Raw genomic sequence first — 18,605 nt, forward strand, 5'->3', positions numbered from 1 at the left:
CCTCATCATCCCAACGAACGCTCGTCCATAACGAGTGTGCGCCATCCAACCTCATTTTCCTAACGAACGCTCGTCCCAAACGAGCGCTCGTCATTTGGCCTCCACTCACCTCATCTACCCAGCGAGCGCTCGTAGACTAGCCTCCTCTTCTCAGCGTCCGTTCGTCACATCATCCAATGAACGCTCGTCATCTACCTTCCTGTACTCAACGTACGTTCGTCGTATCACGCAACGAACGCTCGTCATTCAGTCTATTTTTCTCAACATACGTTCGTCAACTCTCCCCAACGAGCGCTCGTGACTCTGAGTCTTTTCCCAACGTACGTTCGGCCTTTACCACGGACCGTTCGTTATCCAAGCTTTTCGGCTGACCGTTAGACATCATTTTATTTTTATTTTGGTACCCCCATTTTTATTATTTAATTATTCATTTGCCTTTTTATTTATCTTATTTCATTTCATTTTTTATTTTATTACTTTATTTTATCCACTTATTTCAAAATATATATATAATAATTTTACTTATATACACATATAAAATAGAAAATTACAAGAAAAGTTTTAAAGGTTTAAAGCGCACGTGTGACCGCTCGCGTCGTCCTTGTGCTAAAAACCTTTTCTTCTTTTCTTAAATAAAATTTCAAAAATACGTTTTAAAGGTTTAAGCACACGTGTGACCGCTCGCGTCGTCCTTGTGCTAAAAACCTCTTCTTCTTCCTTAAATAAATTTACAAAAATATGTTTTAAAGGTTAAAGCGCACGTGTGACCGCTCGCGTCGTCCTTGTGCTAAAAACCTTTTCTTCTTTTCTTAAATAAAATTTCAAAAATACGTTTAAAGGTTGAACACTCGTGTGATCGTTCGCATCGTCCTAGTGTTCAATACTTTTCTCTCTTATTTACGTAATATTAAACGAGGGTATGAGTGCTCGTGCGATCGTCCGCATCAGCCTAGCACTCAATACTCTCAAGTTTTTCTAAATAAGTAAATAATGGTATGTGTGCTCGTGCGATCGTCCGCATCAGCCTAGCACTCAATACCCTTAAGTTTTCCTAAATAAGTAGATAACGGTATGAGTGCTCGTGTGATCGTTCGCATCGGCCTAGTGCTTAATATCGTTATCTCTCTTTTCAAAAATAATTAAAAATATTTAAATATCATTTTAAAGGTATGAGTACTCGTGCGACCGTTCGCGTCGGCCTAGTACTCATTACCTTCTTTTTCTCGAAAATATTAAAAACATAAAAATCTCCAAAAATTAAAAACATCTGCTTTTTCAAACAAACAAACAGTCTTTCAACTAGAACTACATAACCCTGATTTCTCATTTTGAATGAGAATACGTAGGAGCAAGGTCAATCCTTGTCGGGCCCAAAAAATTAAAAAATATGTTTTGTTTATTTAGAATTTTATTTTAGGGGATAATTAAACATTTTGAAAAACCACATCATATTCGTGCATTTAGTTAAAGGTACTGCCTTAGGGCAGGCGTTGTGGGGTGCTAACACCTTCCCCACGCGTAACTGACTCCCGAACCCAATCTTTGGTTTTCGTGGACCGGGCTTTATCGTTTGAGGTTTTTCCATAGTTTTCCATAATAAACTATGGTGGCGACTCCAAATCTTTTTTTTTAAAACCCGTTCCTTTTTTTGGATCGTCGTCCCGTCGCGATTCCGGTTGCGACAGATGGCGACTCCACTGGGGACGTCTAGAGAGTCGAGCCATTTAATTAGAGGCGCGAATTTGGTGTGGTTTTGCTTTGTGTTTTTTTTCCCTTTTCTCTATCTGTGTTTGATATTTGGAATAACTGCAATAACTGTGGAATATTGAACCCTAGGGTAGACAATATGTTTATATCTGCCTGGGAATTTTTCTGGTTGTTTTGCAGGTGAGGGTTTAGGTGTGCATAATTTCCTCCCTTCACACACACACTTTTGGCATATCATGAGTGGGGCCTATACCCGGGTCTGAGCGTAGCTTAGAATTAGAGGAGTTGTGTAGCGGTGTCACTCTAGGATGTACTTCCTGTTTGGCTATCGTGAGAACTCCAGCTAGAGTCTGTTCTCTTCATATGTGTTTTCACACCTAGTTGATTACTCGACTGTTGTGGAGATGCTTTGAAGGGGGCCATAGCTCTAGTGACCTTTGACCTTTAGGTTCAGGAAATCATCCTTGTGAGATTGCATATACTTGACCTTGAACTTAAAGCAGTGAACCTTTGGTAGGGCACGATGGGAGGAATATATGCTTCTGAAACCCTCACGCTGTTCGTTTTCTTTATGATATTACATTTCATACCATGCATGTGTTTTGTTTTGTCATGTTATTTTATTATCATGCATCATATTCATACATCATTTAGTAACATGTTAATTTTAAGGGAAATCACAGGTACCTACTTGACTTCATACGAGATGGATGTTAACACAAGATCCGATGCTACACGGCATACCGACTCTTCCGATTTAAGAAAGAAGTATAGTCTAAGGACTCATGTTGGAAATTTGACCGGGCTGATAAACTTGGGCAAAAGGCTTAAGACTATAAAGAGAGAAACCTTTCAGAGAAGATATGAAAATTTGTTGAATTTAATGGAGGTTGAAGTACAAATACCCGCTATCACAGCCTTGGCACAATATTATGATTCTCCGCTTCGATGTTTCACATTTCAAGACTTTCAGTTGGCGCCAACCATAGAGGAGTTCGAGCATATCTTGGGTTTACCATTGGAGGGCACCACTCCCTATCAACATTTAGAGCATCATGCCTCTATACCCACTATTGCTACCATCATGAAATTACATCCCAAGGAGCTTGAAGACAGGATGATGATGAGGAATCAAGTGCATGGGTTATCACAGGGATATCTAGAGCAGTATTTACATCATCTGGCTGATAAAGAAGATTGGGAAACTTTCATGGATGTATTAGCCCTCACCATATATGGCATTGTCTTGTCTCCCAAAATAGAAGAATTTGTGGATTACACCACGATAGACGTCTTCGTGGCGAGTAAAACCAGATCAGAGAATCCTGTAACAGCAGTTCTTGCAGATGTTTATGGGACTTTGAGTTTTTGCCATGAGAGAAAAGGAAAGAAGATTCTATGTTGCTTACCGACGTTGTATACATGGATGACAACGCGCGTGTTTAAGGAAATGGTCGACGTTAAGAGTCTATCGGAGACTTTGTCACACCAAGGGCTTAAAGGTAAAGGAGGAAACGATTGGGCCCGATTCCTTGCCGGCTTGAGCGAAAGAAGTATAAAATGGCGCCTTCCTTGGCTCGGAAATAAACTGGCTATACAACATTGTGGTAGTTTTCCTAATGTGCCTCTCATAGGTGTCCGGTACTGTATAAATTACAACCCTCTTTTGGTGCAAAGACAATTTGGGCATCCCATGAAAGGGGCACCTTCATCAGATTACCTTGCTACCCTATTCATTTATTATGAAGACGGGCATTTCATCGAATTGTTAAGAAAGGTTAAAAGCGCCTGGGAAAATGTTGTTCGAGCAGAGAAGGACTTGAGGGATGGAGTAGTGGATAGCAGTATTAGTTATCACACCTGGATTCTGGAGAGAGTGAAAGTAGTCAAGCTGCCTTTCAAGCCGATCAAGGATCAATCAGCTAGTGAAAGACCATCCCAAGCTCCAGAAAGTGAAGAGGTGCAACAACTAAAAGCTGAGATGGAGAAATTGAAAATTAGGAATGCTAGGTTGGAAAACGAATTACAAAGGGCGCGTAATGATCTTGTGGATATGAAAAATGATAATGAAGAAAAGTCGCGGGCTTATGAAAACCTTGTCAAAAGCTAGAAGGCTGAGAGGGATTACACATTTCGAGTAAAACAGGATCTAGCTGCCGCGAGTAAGGAATTATCCATGAGGGTAAATGAGAAGAAGGTGGCTTTAGAAGAGGGGAAGGAGTGGAAGCACCTCTACGAAGAAGCCAAAAGAGATAAACGAGAAGCCCTGAAGAGATTAAGAGAAGCGCAGATTCAGATAGAAAAAGCGGGGCATGAGATGAAAGAGATGGCCATGTCGTTTGAGGCGGATATGAATAGGGAGCGTTGGAAGCTAACAGAAGCAGAGGAAGAGCATCGAACTCTGATAAAACAAATGGAGGAATATATCGAGGAACAGGAGGAGCGATGGAGGTCGATAGATTTTGAAGAAAGGCATCAGGCCTTGATAAAGCGAATGGAAGAGCACATCGCCGAGCAAGAAATGGCTGTAAAGCACTGGAAGGAAAGATTCTCTCAGTTGGCTGCTTTGGCAAACGGGGCAATTGAAGACATCCCCAGGATGGTGTCGAATGCTGAAGCAAGTACTCATTTTTGTAACTCACCAGCGGAAATAGAATTGTTTATTAATCATTGTAAATGGTTGGTGGGAGAGATGAAATCTTTCATTGCCCGGGCGCGGGATTGATGTACATCGGAATTATGTGTTTTGTTCCTTAGACTATGTAATGGATCAAATTTCCTTTAAATGAAAGATAAGGGATGTTTGTTGGTATCGGCTTGTGTTAATTTTCCATCAGTATTGTCATCGTTATCTTGTGATTTCCACTTATCACTAGCATGCATCATGTTTTCTTTTGTTTTTCATTTTTCATCCTTATCTAATTTAATTTAATAAAAAAAAATAATAATAATAATCAGCAGTACAAGTGAGAAAACAACGGCAAATTTTCCACGACATCCGTACAGGACCAGAGCTAACTCAAAGGTCATGGAGAATTGGGAGCAGTCACACGAATCTATTAAGGCGATGTCAACCAGTTGAAGGATCAGATGGCCCAGATTTTGGCGGCTCTCGAAGCCCTGAAGACTACGGGAGGGGCGACGCCTGCGCAAGTCGAGGGAAGTGCTCAATATTACCCTCCGATGTTCAGTTCTGGGAGCCAATCTGTTCCGTTCCCAATGTATGGATTACCTCCAGGTTACACCCCACCTGTGGGAGAATACACAGAAGGGGAGCAGGCTTCAGTCTCTTTCCCTACCACTGTCAACATACCACCAATCAGTACACAAGGACCTGTTGTAATGTCCGCACCCATGGTAAATGAAGGAATGCATGCAAGCATGTCTGATGGAATACGAGTAACTCCGGTGCCACCTGTGATTACCGGAGAGGGCTTTTCTACAGGGGCTGCACCACATACCTCGTTTCAGGGGGTAATTAGTAATGTTGATGGGGCGAAAGATAAACTGGAGAGCCTAGAGGCAAGATTGAGGGCTGTGGAGGGGTATGAAAGTTATGGATTTGGGGATGTTTCTAGATTGAGCTTGGTTCCTGGCGTCAAAATTCCACATAAGTTCAAGGCGCCAAATTTTGAGAAGTATAAGGGAAATACATGCCCAAAGAGCCATCTAACCATGTTTTGCAGAAAGATGGCTGCATATGCTTATGATGAGCAGCTGCTCATCCATGTTTTTCAAGATAGTTTGGCTGGAGTGGCGTTAAATTGGTATACCCATTTGGAGCCGGCTCGAATTCGTTGTTGGGCGGACTTGGCTGATGCTTTTGTGAAGCAGTATATATACAATACACATGTTGCGCCAGATCGTTTACAGTTGCAAAACATGTCGAAAAAAGACAACGAAAGTTTTAAGGAGTATGCTCAGCGGTGGAGGGAATTGGCTGCACAAGTTGAGCCGCCTTTGTATGATAAAGAAATGGTGGCAATGTTTGTAAATACGCTCCAACCACCATTTTATGAACATATGGTGGGAAATGTATCTTCAAATTTTGCCGATATCATCGTGATAGGCGAGCGAATAGAGATCGGGTTGAAAAATGGGAAGATTGCATATGGCTCGTCGGCGGGTGCAAACTCCAAAAAACCCAATTTCAACTCAGGGAAAAGAAAGGAGGGAGATGTGCATGCAACATCTGCAACCCCCGTGTGGAGAGGTCAGGCTCCCACTCATAACTATCGACCATACTGGGGTCAACATCCACATGCAGCTAACGCGTCATTTGGTCATCAAATTAGACCTCAACAACAACCAGGGTACTATCAACCACAATACATTCCGATGAATAATTGGAGGGGTGGGGCAAATGTAGGTTCCAATATGAATGTGGGTCCCAATACTTATCCAAGAAGGAACCAGGAAAGAAATTATGTTAACTTTACTCCAATTCCTACAACTTATACGGAATTATTGCCTCAGCTTATCAAACAAGGGCTAGTTGTCGTTTGTCCCCTGAAGCCTTTGCAGCCTCCGTATCCAAGAGGTTATGATGCAGATGCAAAGTGTAGTTATCATGGAGGGGTCGCTGGTCATTCCACTGAGAGGTGTCTGGCTTTCAAGCATAAAGTACAGACTCTAATTGATTCCGGGTGGTTAAAGTTCCAAGAGGATAAGCCTAGTGTCGAGTCCAATCCTTTATCAGGGCATGGAAGTGCTTCGACGAATGTTGTCGAAGTGAAAGAGCATGAGCTGGTGAGAAATGTGAAAGAAGTCAGGAGCTCTAGGAGGTTTATTTTGGAGGCGTTGCTGAGAGTGGGTATCTTGAAGGGTGATTATGATGAGAGTATGCCATGCGCGCTCCACCCGGAGGCTGGGCACTCTATTGAGGAGTGTGTTGAGTTTGAAGAAATTCTGCAAGACCTGCTGGATCATGGTCTGATGCAAGTATGTTACAGGAATGAGGAGGGAGAGGTATTTGCACAGACTGGTGATGAACCCGGTATGATTTTACCAGAACCATTAGTGATTCGTTTCACTAAGACTACTTCTATCCCACCAACTCAAGGAAGGTCGCCTGTGGTTATCCATGTACCAGCCCCTTTTCCTTACAAGAACGAAAAAGCCGTCCCATGGAGATATGGGACGCATGCGTCAGGCGAAACGCAAAGCGTTGACCCTGTCGTAAAAAACATATCAGGAATAGGGAGAATGACTAGGAGTGGTCGAATTTTCACATCACCTGAGTTGGCACGAGAAAGGGTTAATGATAATGAAGCAACGATGGCCGCGAAGGCAAAAGAATTCTTAAAGGGGAAGGGTGCACAGACAGAGGAGATCCCCGACAAGGAAGAGAGGAGAGAGGTTTCTGAAGAAGAGGCTTGTGAATTTTTAAAATTCATACAACAAAGTGAATATAAGGTGGTGGAACAGTTAAATCGTATGCCTGCTCGTATATCCTTGTTAGATTTGCTCATGCATTCGGCATCACATAGAAAGTTGCTAATGAAGATACTCAGTGAGGCTCATGTGGAGCAAGGTATTTCGTTGAATAAATTCGAAGGTATTGTTGGCAATATTGTTGCTAATAATTATCTCACTTTTACGGATGATGAGATACCAGCTGAGGGAAGAGGGCATAATAAGGCTTTTCACGTCTCTGTGAAATGCCTGGATCATGTTATTGCGCGTGTTTTAGTGGACAATGGGTCCTCCTTGAATGTCATGCCGAAAGCAACTCTGGAAAAGCTACCTTGCGAAGGAATGCATATGAGGCCAAGTTCAATGATTGTGAGGGCTTTTGATGGCAGTAAAAGAGAAGTGATGGGAGAAGTGGATTTACCAATGCAAGTTGGCCCATGCGTTTTTCAAATAACATTCCAGGTTATGGATATCCTGCCAGCTTATAGTTGTCTGTTGGGACGCCCATGGATTCATTCGGCGGGAGTTGTGCCTTCTACACTACACCAGAAGTTGAAGTATGTGATAGGAGATAAGCTGGTGATAGTATCAGGAGAAGAGGATCTTCTGGTGAGTGGACCATCATCCACGCGCTACATCGAGGCGGCTGAAGAAGCTCTTGAGACAGCCTTCCAATCGTTGGAAATTGTGGGAAATGCTTGTGTGGAACCGTTTCCAGTAAATCCTCATCTGTCATGTGCTTCTATTATGATGGCCATGATTATGCTAAGAGAGGGCTATATATATGGGGAAGGTTTGGGCAAATATCGGCAGGGGCGAGCATTCCCTCTAGAAATCGTTGAAAACAAGAACAGATATGGCTTGGGGTATAAACCTACCAAGGAAGACAGGAAAAGGGTGATTGAAGAAAGAAAAGAGCACAGTCTGGCCCGTGCAGAAAGACGAGGGCCCAGAGAGAGCAAAATTCACATTGTTGACATCAAGGAAAGCTTTCGTAGTGCTGGGTGGATCAACACTGGTCAGATAGCAGCGGTGGAAGATGAAGAAAGGCCTCAAAGTTCGAGCTTTGTGTGGGCTTGCTCCCCTGATACTCAACTCAACAATTGGGAAACACTTGATTTACCTGTGATGCTTAATGTGAACAAAATGTAATAGTTTTAATTAAGCTTATAGTTTCGATTGGGGCTTTAGAACTAAAGTTTTGCGGATAGACTTTTTACTTTTCACTCAGCGTGACAATAAAGTTGCATTTCATCATCATTTGGCATTTTTCTTTGTTTATCTTATTTATTTATACTTTTTCATAAATTTAAATGATGCAGATGTGACAATGATTGTTTTGAAAATAATGATATCAATGTTCCTAATTTTGAGCACCCTATCAATAATACGGAAGATGATTTCGAAGATGATGTGGAACCCTCTCCGGAATTGTTGAGATTAGTGGAACAAGAATCTAAGGAGATAAAACCCCATCAGGAGGAGATTGAAATACTTAACTTGGGAGAGAAGGATGAGATAAAGGAGGTGAAAATCGGTACTAGTATGAAAACGGAAGTGAGGGAAAGATTGCGTGTCCTGTTGAAGGAGTTTAAAGATGTGTTTGCGTGGTCTTACAATGACATGCCGGGTCTGGATACCGATATTGTGCAGCATAAGCTCCCACTCAAGCCAGAATGCCCTCCAGTCAAGCAAAAACTAAGAAGAATGAAGCCGGAAATGTCACTAAAAATTAAAGAAGAGGTCCAAAAGCAATTTGATGCAGGATTTTTGGCTGTGGCAAGATACCCACAATGGGTAGCGAATGTTGTACCAGTGCCTAAGAAGGATGGGAAAGTTCGAATGTGTGTTGACTATCGTGATTTAAATCGTGCAAGTCCGAAAGATAACTTCCCGTTACCACACATTGATACTCTGGTTGATAATACGGCCAAATTTTCGTTATTTTCGTTCATGGATGGATTCTCGGGATATAATCAAATTAAAATGGCACCGGAAGATATGGAGAAAACGACCTTTATCACGTTGTGGGGAACATTCTGCTATAAGGTTATGTCTTTCGGACTCAAGAATGCTGGGGCAACATACCAAAGGGCAATGGTGACACTTTTTCATGATATGATGCATAAGGAAATTGAAGTTTATGTGGATGACATGATTGCAAAGTCTGAATCAGAAGAGGAGCATATTTTCAATTTAAGGAAATTATTTGAGAGACTGAGAAATTACAAACTCAGATTAAATCCTGCCAAATGCATGTTTGGAGTAAAGTCTGGAAAATTGTTGGGCTTCATTGTCAGTCAAAGAGGGATAGAAGTTGATCCGGACAAAGTAAGAGCGATAACGGAAATGCCTGCGCCCAGAACAGAAAAGGAGGTTCGAGGTTTTTTGGGAAGATTGAATTACATTGTTAGGTTCATCTCCCAATTAACTGATACTTGTGAACCAATGTTCAAGTTACTACGTAAAAATCAGGCCGTAGTCTGGAATGAAGATTGTCAAGTTGCTTTTGAAAAAGTCAAACAATACCTGCAAGACCCTCCTGTTTTGCGTCCACCTATGCCAGGAAGGCCGCTCATTTTGTATTTGACCGTATTGGATAATTCAATGGGTTGTGTATTGGGTCAGCATGATGAAGACGGGAAAAGAGAGCATGCTATATATTACTTGAGCAAAAGATTCACAGATTGCGAACAACGATATTCGTCGTTAGAGCGAACTTGTTGTGCACTGGCGTGGGCTACTCATCGTCTAAGGCAATACATGTTGAGCCACTCTACTTGGTTGATATCCAAGATGGATCCTGTCAAGTATATTTTCAAAAAGCCTGCTCTCACTGGAAGGATAGCTCGATGGCAGATGCTATTGTCAGAGTACGATATTGTATATGTTACTCAGAAATCTATCAAGGGTAGCGCTTTAGCGGAATATTTAGCCCATCAGCCCATTAATGATTATCAGCCAATGCAACCTGAATTTCCTGATGAAGATATCATGGCTTTATTTGCTGAGAACAAAGAGAACAAAGAGGACAAAGATGAAAAAGCCTGGACGATATTATTCGATGGGGCCTCGAATGTAATGGGGCATGGAATAGGGGCAGTGCTTATTTCTCCTAAGAATCAATACATTCCAATGACGGCAAGGTTGTGTTTTAATTGCACGAATAATATTGCAGAATATGAAGCCTGTGCCATGGGAATTCGAGCAGCTATAGAGTCTAAAGCAAAAATTCTGGATGTCTATGGAGATTCAGCTTTGGTCATCCATCAATTGAAGGGAGAATGGGAGACTAGGGATACTAAATTAATTCCATACCAAGCTTACATCAGGGGATTAATTGAGTATTTCGATTCTATCACTTTTAATCATATACCGAGAGAAGATAATCAATTAGCAGACGCATTGGCTACCTTGTCATCGATGTTTGAAGTTGATCAAGATGCAGAATTGCCAATGATTGAAATGAAGAGTCATGCAAAGCCAGCGTATTGTCATTTCATCGAAGAGGAGGTAGATGGTAAACCTTGGTACTTTGATATCAAGCATTATCTTAGGAGCCGAGAATATCCGGAGAAGGCATCAGAAAACGACAAAAGGGCGTTAAGGAGGTTGGTTGGCAGTTTCATTTTGAGTGGGGATATTCTATATAAGAGGAATCATGACATGGTTCTCCTTAGATGCGTAGACGCAAAAGAAGCCGAGCTGATACTAAAAGAAGTACACGAGGGTACATTTGGCACGCACATGAATGGGCACTCAATGGCCAGGAAGATACTGAGAGCGGGGTATTTTTGGTTGACTATGGAAAATGATTGTTGTACACATGTGAGAAAATGTGAGAAATGCCAGGTATACGCAAGTAATATCAATGTTCCACCCACGACCTTGAACGTGTTGTCTGCACCATGGCCCTTTTCGATGTGGGGAATAGATGTCATCGGAGCTATAGAGCCAAAGGCATCAAATGGACACCGTTTCATATTAGTTGCAATCGATTACTTCACAAAATGGGTTGAGGCCGCTTCTTATGCTAATGTGACTAGAAAGGTAGTGACCAAGTTCATAAAAAGGGAGTTGATTTACAGATAAGGGATCCCTAACAGGATCATCACTGATAATGCCACTAACTTGAATAACCAGATGATGACAGAGTTATGTGAGGAGTTCAAAATTCATCATCTTAATTCTTCTCCTTATCGTCCAAAGATGAATGGGGCAGTAGAGGCTGCTAACAAAAATATCAAGAAGATTGTGCAGAAAATGGTGGTCACGTATAAGGATTGGCATGAAATGCTTCCTTTTGCTTTACATGGTTATCGCACTTCGGTACGAACATCGACTGGGGCAACGCCTTTCTCGCTTGTATATGGAATGGAGGCAGTACTTCCGTTTGAAGTGGAAATTCCGTCCTTACGAGTTTTAATGGAAACCCAATTAGAAGAGGCGGAGTGGGTTCAAGCTCGTTTCGACCAGCTCAATCTCATTGATGAAAAGAGACTAACAGTAGTATGCCATGGACAATTGTATCAAAGAAGAATGAAGAAGGCATTTGACAAAAAGGTACAGCCAAGAGAATTTCATGAAGGTGAGCTGGTGTTGAAGAAGATCCTACCTATACAAAAAGATCATAGAGGCAAATGGACTCCAAATTATGAAGGGCCATTTGTAGTGAAGAAAGCATTTTCTGGTGGGGCACTAATTCTCACAAGAATGGACGGAGAGGAGTTACCATTGCCAGTTAATTCTGATGCAGTAAAAAAGTTTTACGCATGATGATTACGTGATAGTGGTTGCTATTAAGGGGATGTTGATATTATCGTTAAAGATTATTGTACTCTGTGTTTTCTTTAATAAATGAAATTCGCGTAGTTCATTCATATTTTGGTTGTTTGCATTCCATCCGAAATATTGCATGTCACGCTGAGTTGTTAAGTGGTCAAAGGAAAATGAAAATGAAAATAAATAAGCGTTTGTTGATAAAAGCATCACAGGTATATCAGGTTGGTGAGCTCGGTCCTGGAGGATGTCGAAAAAGGAAAACGAAAAAAGGTCACATGTTGAGTTTGTTGTTAATAAAGTTGTCAAGGACATAGTATTTTCGAAAAAGGAGTTTTGAAAAAATATCGTTGGTGAGCCTTTTCCTGATTCAAGGTTTTGGGTGTAACCGGTGTTCTTTTCTTAATAAAGCATTTGCATTCACATTACTTGAACCCTAACTTTTTCGTTTCCCACAAGACGAAGGATTTCGCCATATGCCTAATATTGGGGCAGTTTTCATCATGTTACATACCACCGATAATCCATTGATTAGGGAGATAAAAAAAAATGAAGTTGATGTGTCAAGCACTACATAGTTTAGTTTCAGGGTTAAATTCAAGAGAAAATCAGACAAAGAAGATTCGGAGTGACGTGTGGCCATTTTTCGTTATCCAATCGTCAAAAAACAGTTCATCCAATTGCACCCCTTTTGAGCCAAAATGCATAATTGTTTTCATCACCCTAGACAAGAATCATTAACAGGTCGACGTCAATTTAAAAGGGTACATCATAAGCATCCAAAGATGAGAAAAAATGAATGAAAAGGAAAGTATCATAAAGGATCACAACAGGGGCAACAAAAAGAATGATCCAAAAGGAAAGAAAAAAGAAAAAAAACAACAACAATAAAGGATGCCTGAAGTTCAAATCTCTAAAGACAGTTGACTGGGCACCTTGCAAATGATTCTTGTTTAAAAACTTTAACCGTCAAACACTTATTTGGGCCTTCATTATCCTTTCTTTCAAAACCTTTTGACCTTTAACCACGGTACAAGCTAATAAAAGTCCACGCTGACTGAAAACTGTTTGTCCTAATCTTTCTCACGAATTTAACTTGGAAACAGAATGATGTGGTGAACGACGCATTCAGTTAAAAAAAAAAAAAAAATGGGTCTCTTTGTCAATCGAAGATCGTCCAATTTGGGGGGAATCCTTCATACACAAATCTTTTCACTTTTCCAAAGCATACTTATTGTGCAAAATTGGGGCAATATGGGAGCCCAACATGTTAATAGCACTTTCCCCCCAAATAAGGGACACGCATACGTTAATATTTGCTCACAGAAAATCATTATTCATATGCTTTTCATAACCATTCTTCCACATCCTACAGGGTTCAAGTTAATTTGGATTGCAAAAAGCGATAAAAAGAATTTTAACTCAGGGTTACGCTTTCTTCCTGCTCATCAAAGGGTTTTATACATATCAACGTTGTTTTTAAGGAATGCGTTTTGAACGTACATCGTGTTTGATGACAATATTAACAATGGATTCCAAGCATGGAACTTTCAAAAAAAAAAAAAAAAAAAATATTTTGATGATGATGAGAAGTGAGAGTAAAAGAAAAGAACAAAACGAAAGTCTCATGTGTCTATGCATTCATGCACCATCATGACATAACATCATCTCAGAGGAAGCGAGGAGAATTGTTTGCAAAATCTTCATGTTTAACTCGGCATTTATCAACTTTTCAAAGCTACAAATCATGTTTTAATTTTCTGTTATCGGCCCTCTGCATAGCAATGGTCAGATTTAAATCTCTGTTCTGTGAGTTTGGCCCTCTGCGAGGCAATGGTCAAATCCAGGTTTTAGTTTTCTGTTATCGGCCCTCTGCATGGCAATGGTCGGATTTAAATTTCTGTTCTGTGAGTTTGGCCCTCTACGAGGCAATGGTCAAATCCAGGTTTTAGTTTTCTGTTATCGGCCCTCTGCATGGCAATGGTCGGATTTAAATTTCCGTTCTGTGAGTTTGGCCCTCTGCGAGGCAATGGTCAAATCCAGGTTTTAGTTTTCTGTTATCGACCCTCTGCATGGCAATGGTCGGATTTAAATTTCCGTTCTGTGAGTTTGGCCCTCTGCGAGGCAATGGTCAAATCCAGGTTTTAGTTTTCTGTTATCGACCCTCTGCATGGCAATGGTCGGATTTAAATTTCCGTTCTGTGAGTTTGGCCCTCTGCGAGGCAATGGTCAAATCCAGGTTTTAATTTTCTGTTATTGACCCTCTGCATGGCAATGGTCAGATTTAAATTTCTGTTCTGTGAGTTTGGCCCTCTGCGAGGCAATGGTCAAATCCAGGTTTTAATTTTCTGTTATCGGCCCTCTGCATGGCAATGGTCGGATTTAAATTTATGTTCTGTGAGTTTGGCCCTTTGCGAGGCAATGGTCAAATCCAGATTTTAGTTTTTGTTACTGTTACTTTACTTGACATTGGTCGTTTGGCATCGTGACTTGAATCATTTTGTTCGTTTTGTTTTCATGATTGAAACCCAGACAAAATTAGTGTTTTATCTTTACTTGGCTTTACTTAAATAATACGAAAAGATTAAATTTTCATATTATTTAGTAATATCTAAGTAAAGAGGGGCAGCTGTCAACACTCAATTTTGTCCGGGTTGTAAAAATTCTATTGGTTATTTATTATTTTCCTTTTATTTTATTTTACCTTTTTGTTTTATTCTATTTTTATGCTTTTAATTCAATTTCTATTTTAGTTCTTATTTTCAATGTGTTTTAATAGAGTTAATTAATCAAAATAATTAAAAAAAATTCTTAATTAAAAAATTTGAAAAATAATATTAAAAATAGTTGATTGAAAAATAAAATAAAATTGAGATAAAAAAAATAATAATAAAAAAATAATAAAAAATAAAAAATAGAAAACGTGGAAAAGGGGATATGGGAGACGTGTCTGGAATGAGGGGGACAAGGTGGAAGGGAATATTTTTCAAAGATTTCTGGAAGGAGGAGACCAGGTGGTTACGGGAATTTTGCTGAGATTTTTTAGAAAGAGAAAAGGGAGAGACCAGGTGGTGGGGGAAGATTTTTTTCGAAGAAGGCAGAAAGATTTTGGGGAAAAGGAGAGGAGAGAAATCGGAGACGAGGTGGTGAGGAGGGATTTTTCCAGATTTTCGGAGAGAAAAAAGAGAGGTTTTGACACAGCTCTGTTCTTCATCTTGGAGGATCCATCGCAGAGGAGTTTTTTTCACCATTTTCGCATCTGCAAAGAGAGACAGAAGTCAGCCGGAGAAGAGCACTCAGTGGAAGCACGATATTGATCAAAGCACGTAGATCTTCGAGAGGTAAGTAATGTTGTTTAGAGAGTTATTTGGCTGCCTTTACACAGATCTCTGTTGAATTTGCTATTTGCGTATTTCTCTGCATTACTGTATATGTTCACTGTTGCATCGCCTTACTCTTCATTCACCAAACACCTCACGACGAGCTTATCATCTTTATCCCCTCATGGTACTGACTCCTCTCTGCTTATCACCCCCATCCACATCCATCCTACACCTCATGACCACGGTCCATCATCTTCATCCCTCTCCTCTTCATTTCCATCTCCAACACCTTATACCACGGCCTGACCTCAAACTCCTTGACCCCCTCACCCTTAACCATCCCAACCTCACTGCCTAGCCTCCACTAGGCTCCCATCATCATCTCGCCAACCCATTTTTACGTATGATCTTCCTAGAGTTAGTAGAGATCTCACACAGAGCGCTACGAAGAGTCATCCCAGGGAGTGCGTTTTCGTCATTCACGAGAAGGGAAAGAGAGAGTTGAACGCCGCAACCGGCGGTAGCTCCGGTTGAGTGTGGTGTCGCTGGCGACGTCGAGACTAATAGAAGGTGGTGGCGCGGTGGCTGGTTCGAAGGCATAGTAGTGCATATGCGAAGGAGGTGGGGAAGCAGAGCTTGGCCGCTGTTAATGGCGCTACGATGTTGAGTTCCGGCGGCCTGGGCTGTGAGGGAGGTGGCCGAAGAGGTAGACGGAGATGCAGCGCGGGGAGGTAAACCCGTCCCTGGGTTGGCGTTTTCGAAGCGAGGAGTTCAGGTTGTCACCGGCGAGGCCAAGTCGTGGTCTTGGCAGAGGTGGCGGTGGCTGGTTCCAGCCGAGGTGGCGGCAGCGTGCCTCCCAGATTTAGGGCTTTCCTGGTCAGAGAGAAAGAAACTTGGGTCTCTGGAGAGTGTGTGAGATAAGAGAGGGAGCTTACGGGAGGGTGTTGGATCTGAGTGGGTGAGGAATGAGAGCGGGAAGGTAGAACCCCTAGGAAATTCTAGGTTAGAAACCATTCAATTGGGCCAGGCCCAAAATTGAGCGTACGTCCAGGAACCTTTGGCTTTTTTCGAACGATCGTCATCCAACCTCATTTTCCCAATGAACGCTCGTCCATAACGAGCGTTCGTCATCCAACCTCATTTTCCCAATGAACGCTCGTCCATAACGAGCGTTCGTCATCCAACCTCATTTTCCCAACGAACGCTCGTCCATAACGAGCGTTCGCCATCCAGCCACATCTTCCCAACGAACGCCCGTCCCAAACGAGCGCTCGTCATTCGGGCTCCTCTTCCCACATCTTCCCAACGAACGCTTGTCCATAACGAGCGTTCGTCATCCAGCCTCATCATCCCAACGAACGCTCGTCCATAACGAGCGTTCGTCATCCAACCTCATTTTCCCAACGAACGCTCGTCCGTAACGAGCGTTCGTCATCCAACCTCATTTTCCCAACGAACGCTCGTCCATAACGAGCGTTCGCCATCCAGCCACATCTTCTCACCGAACGCCCGTCCCAAACGAGCGCTCGTCATTCGGTCTCCACTTCCCACATCTTCCCAACGAACGCTCGTCAATAACGAGCGTTCGTCATCCAGCCAATATCTTCCCAACGAACGCTCGTCAATAACGAGCGTTCATCATCCAGCCTCATCCTCCCAACGAACGCTCGTCCCAAACGAGCACTCGTCGTTCGTCATCCAGCCCATATCTTCCCAACGAACGCTCGTCAATAACGAGCGTTCATCATCCAGCCTCATCTTCCCAACGAACGCTCGTCCCAAACGAGCGCTCGTCATTCGGCCTCCACTTCCCACATCTTCCCAACGAACGCTCGTCAATAACGAGCGTTCGTCATCCAGCCCATATCTTCCCAACGAACGCTCATCAATAACGAGCGTTCGTCATCCCGCCTCATCATCCCAACGAACGCTCGTCCATAACGAGTGTGCGCCATCCAACCTCATTTTCCTAACGAACGCTCGTCCCAAACGAGCGCTCGTCATTTGGCCTCCACTCACCTCATCTACCCAGCGAGCGCTCGTAGACTAGCCTCCTCTTCTCAGCGTCCGTTCGTCACATCATCCAATGAACGCTCGTCATCTACCTTCCTGTACTCAACGTACGTTCGTCGTATCACGCAACGAACGCTCGTCATTCAGTCTATTTTTCTCAACATACGTTCGTCAACTCTCCCCAACGAGCGCTCGTGACTCTGAGTCTTTTCCCAACGTACGTTCGGCCTTTACCACGGACCGTTCGTTATCCAAGCTTTTCGGCTGACCGTTAGACATCATTTTATTTTTATTTTGGTACCCCCATTTTTATTATTTAATTATTCATTTGCCTTTTTATTTATCTTATTTCATTTCATTTTTTATTTTATTACTTTATTTTATCCACTTATTTCAAAATATATATATAATAATTTTACTTATATACACATATAAAATAGAAAATTACAAGAAAAGTTTTAAAGGTTTAAAGCGCACGTGTGACCGCTCGCGTCGTCCTTGTGCTAAAAACCTTTTCTTCTTTTCTTAAATAAAATTTCAAAAATACGTTTTAAAGGTTTAAGCACACGTGTGACCGCTCGCGTCGTCCTTGTGCTAAAAACCTCTTCTTCTTCCTTAAATAAATTTACAAAAATATGTTTTAAAGGTTAAAGCGCACGTGTGACCGCTCGCGTCGTCCTTGTGCTAAAAACCTTTTCTTCTTTTCTTAAATAAAATTTCAAAAATACGTTTAAAGGTTGAACACTCGTGTGATCGTTCGCATCGTCCTAGTGTTCAATACTTTTCTCTCTTATTTACGTAATATTAAACGAGGGTATGAGTGCTCGTGCGATCGTCCGCATCAGCCTAGCACTCAATACTCTCAAGTTTTTCTAAATAAGTAAATAATGGTATGTGTGCTCGTGCGATCGTCCGCATCAGCCTAGCACTCAATACCCTTAAGTTTTCCTAAATAAGTAGATAACGGTATGAGTGCTCGTGTGATCGTTCGCATCGGCCTAGTGCTTAATATCGTTATCTCTCTTTTCAAAAATAATTAAAAATATTTAAATATCATTTTAAAGGTATGAGTACTCGTGCGACCGTTCGCGTCGGCCTAGTACTCATTACCTTCTTTTTCTCGAAAATATTAAAAACATAAAAATCTCCAAAAATTAAAAACATCTGCTTTTTCAAACAAACAAACAGTCTTTCAACTAGAACTACGTAACCCTGATTTCTCATTTTGAATGAGAATACGTAGGAGCAAGGTCAATCCTTGTCGGGCCCAAAAAATTAAAAAATATGTTTTGTTTATTTAGAATTTTATTTTAGGGGATAATTAAACATTTTGAAAAACCACATCATATTCGTGCATTTAGTTAAAGG

The 18,605-nt window shown here is 41.6% G+C and overlaps 1 pseudogene; it reads left to right on the forward strand.

The window, feature by feature from the left end:
* Positions 1-5,623: 5,623 nt before the first annotated feature.
* Positions 5,624-11,898, forward strand: LOC148197569 (uncharacterized; annotated as a pseudogene).
* Positions 11,899-18,605: the final 6,707 nt, after the last annotated feature.

The sequence above is a fragment of the Vigna umbellata genome, chromosome 5, assembly GCF_029865625.1.
Source record: "Vigna umbellata cultivar VRB3 chromosome 5, Vumbellata_1.0, whole genome shotgun sequence".
In the NCBI taxonomy this organism is placed as follows: domain Eukaryota; kingdom Viridiplantae; phylum Streptophyta; class Magnoliopsida; order Fabales; family Fabaceae; genus Vigna; species Vigna umbellata.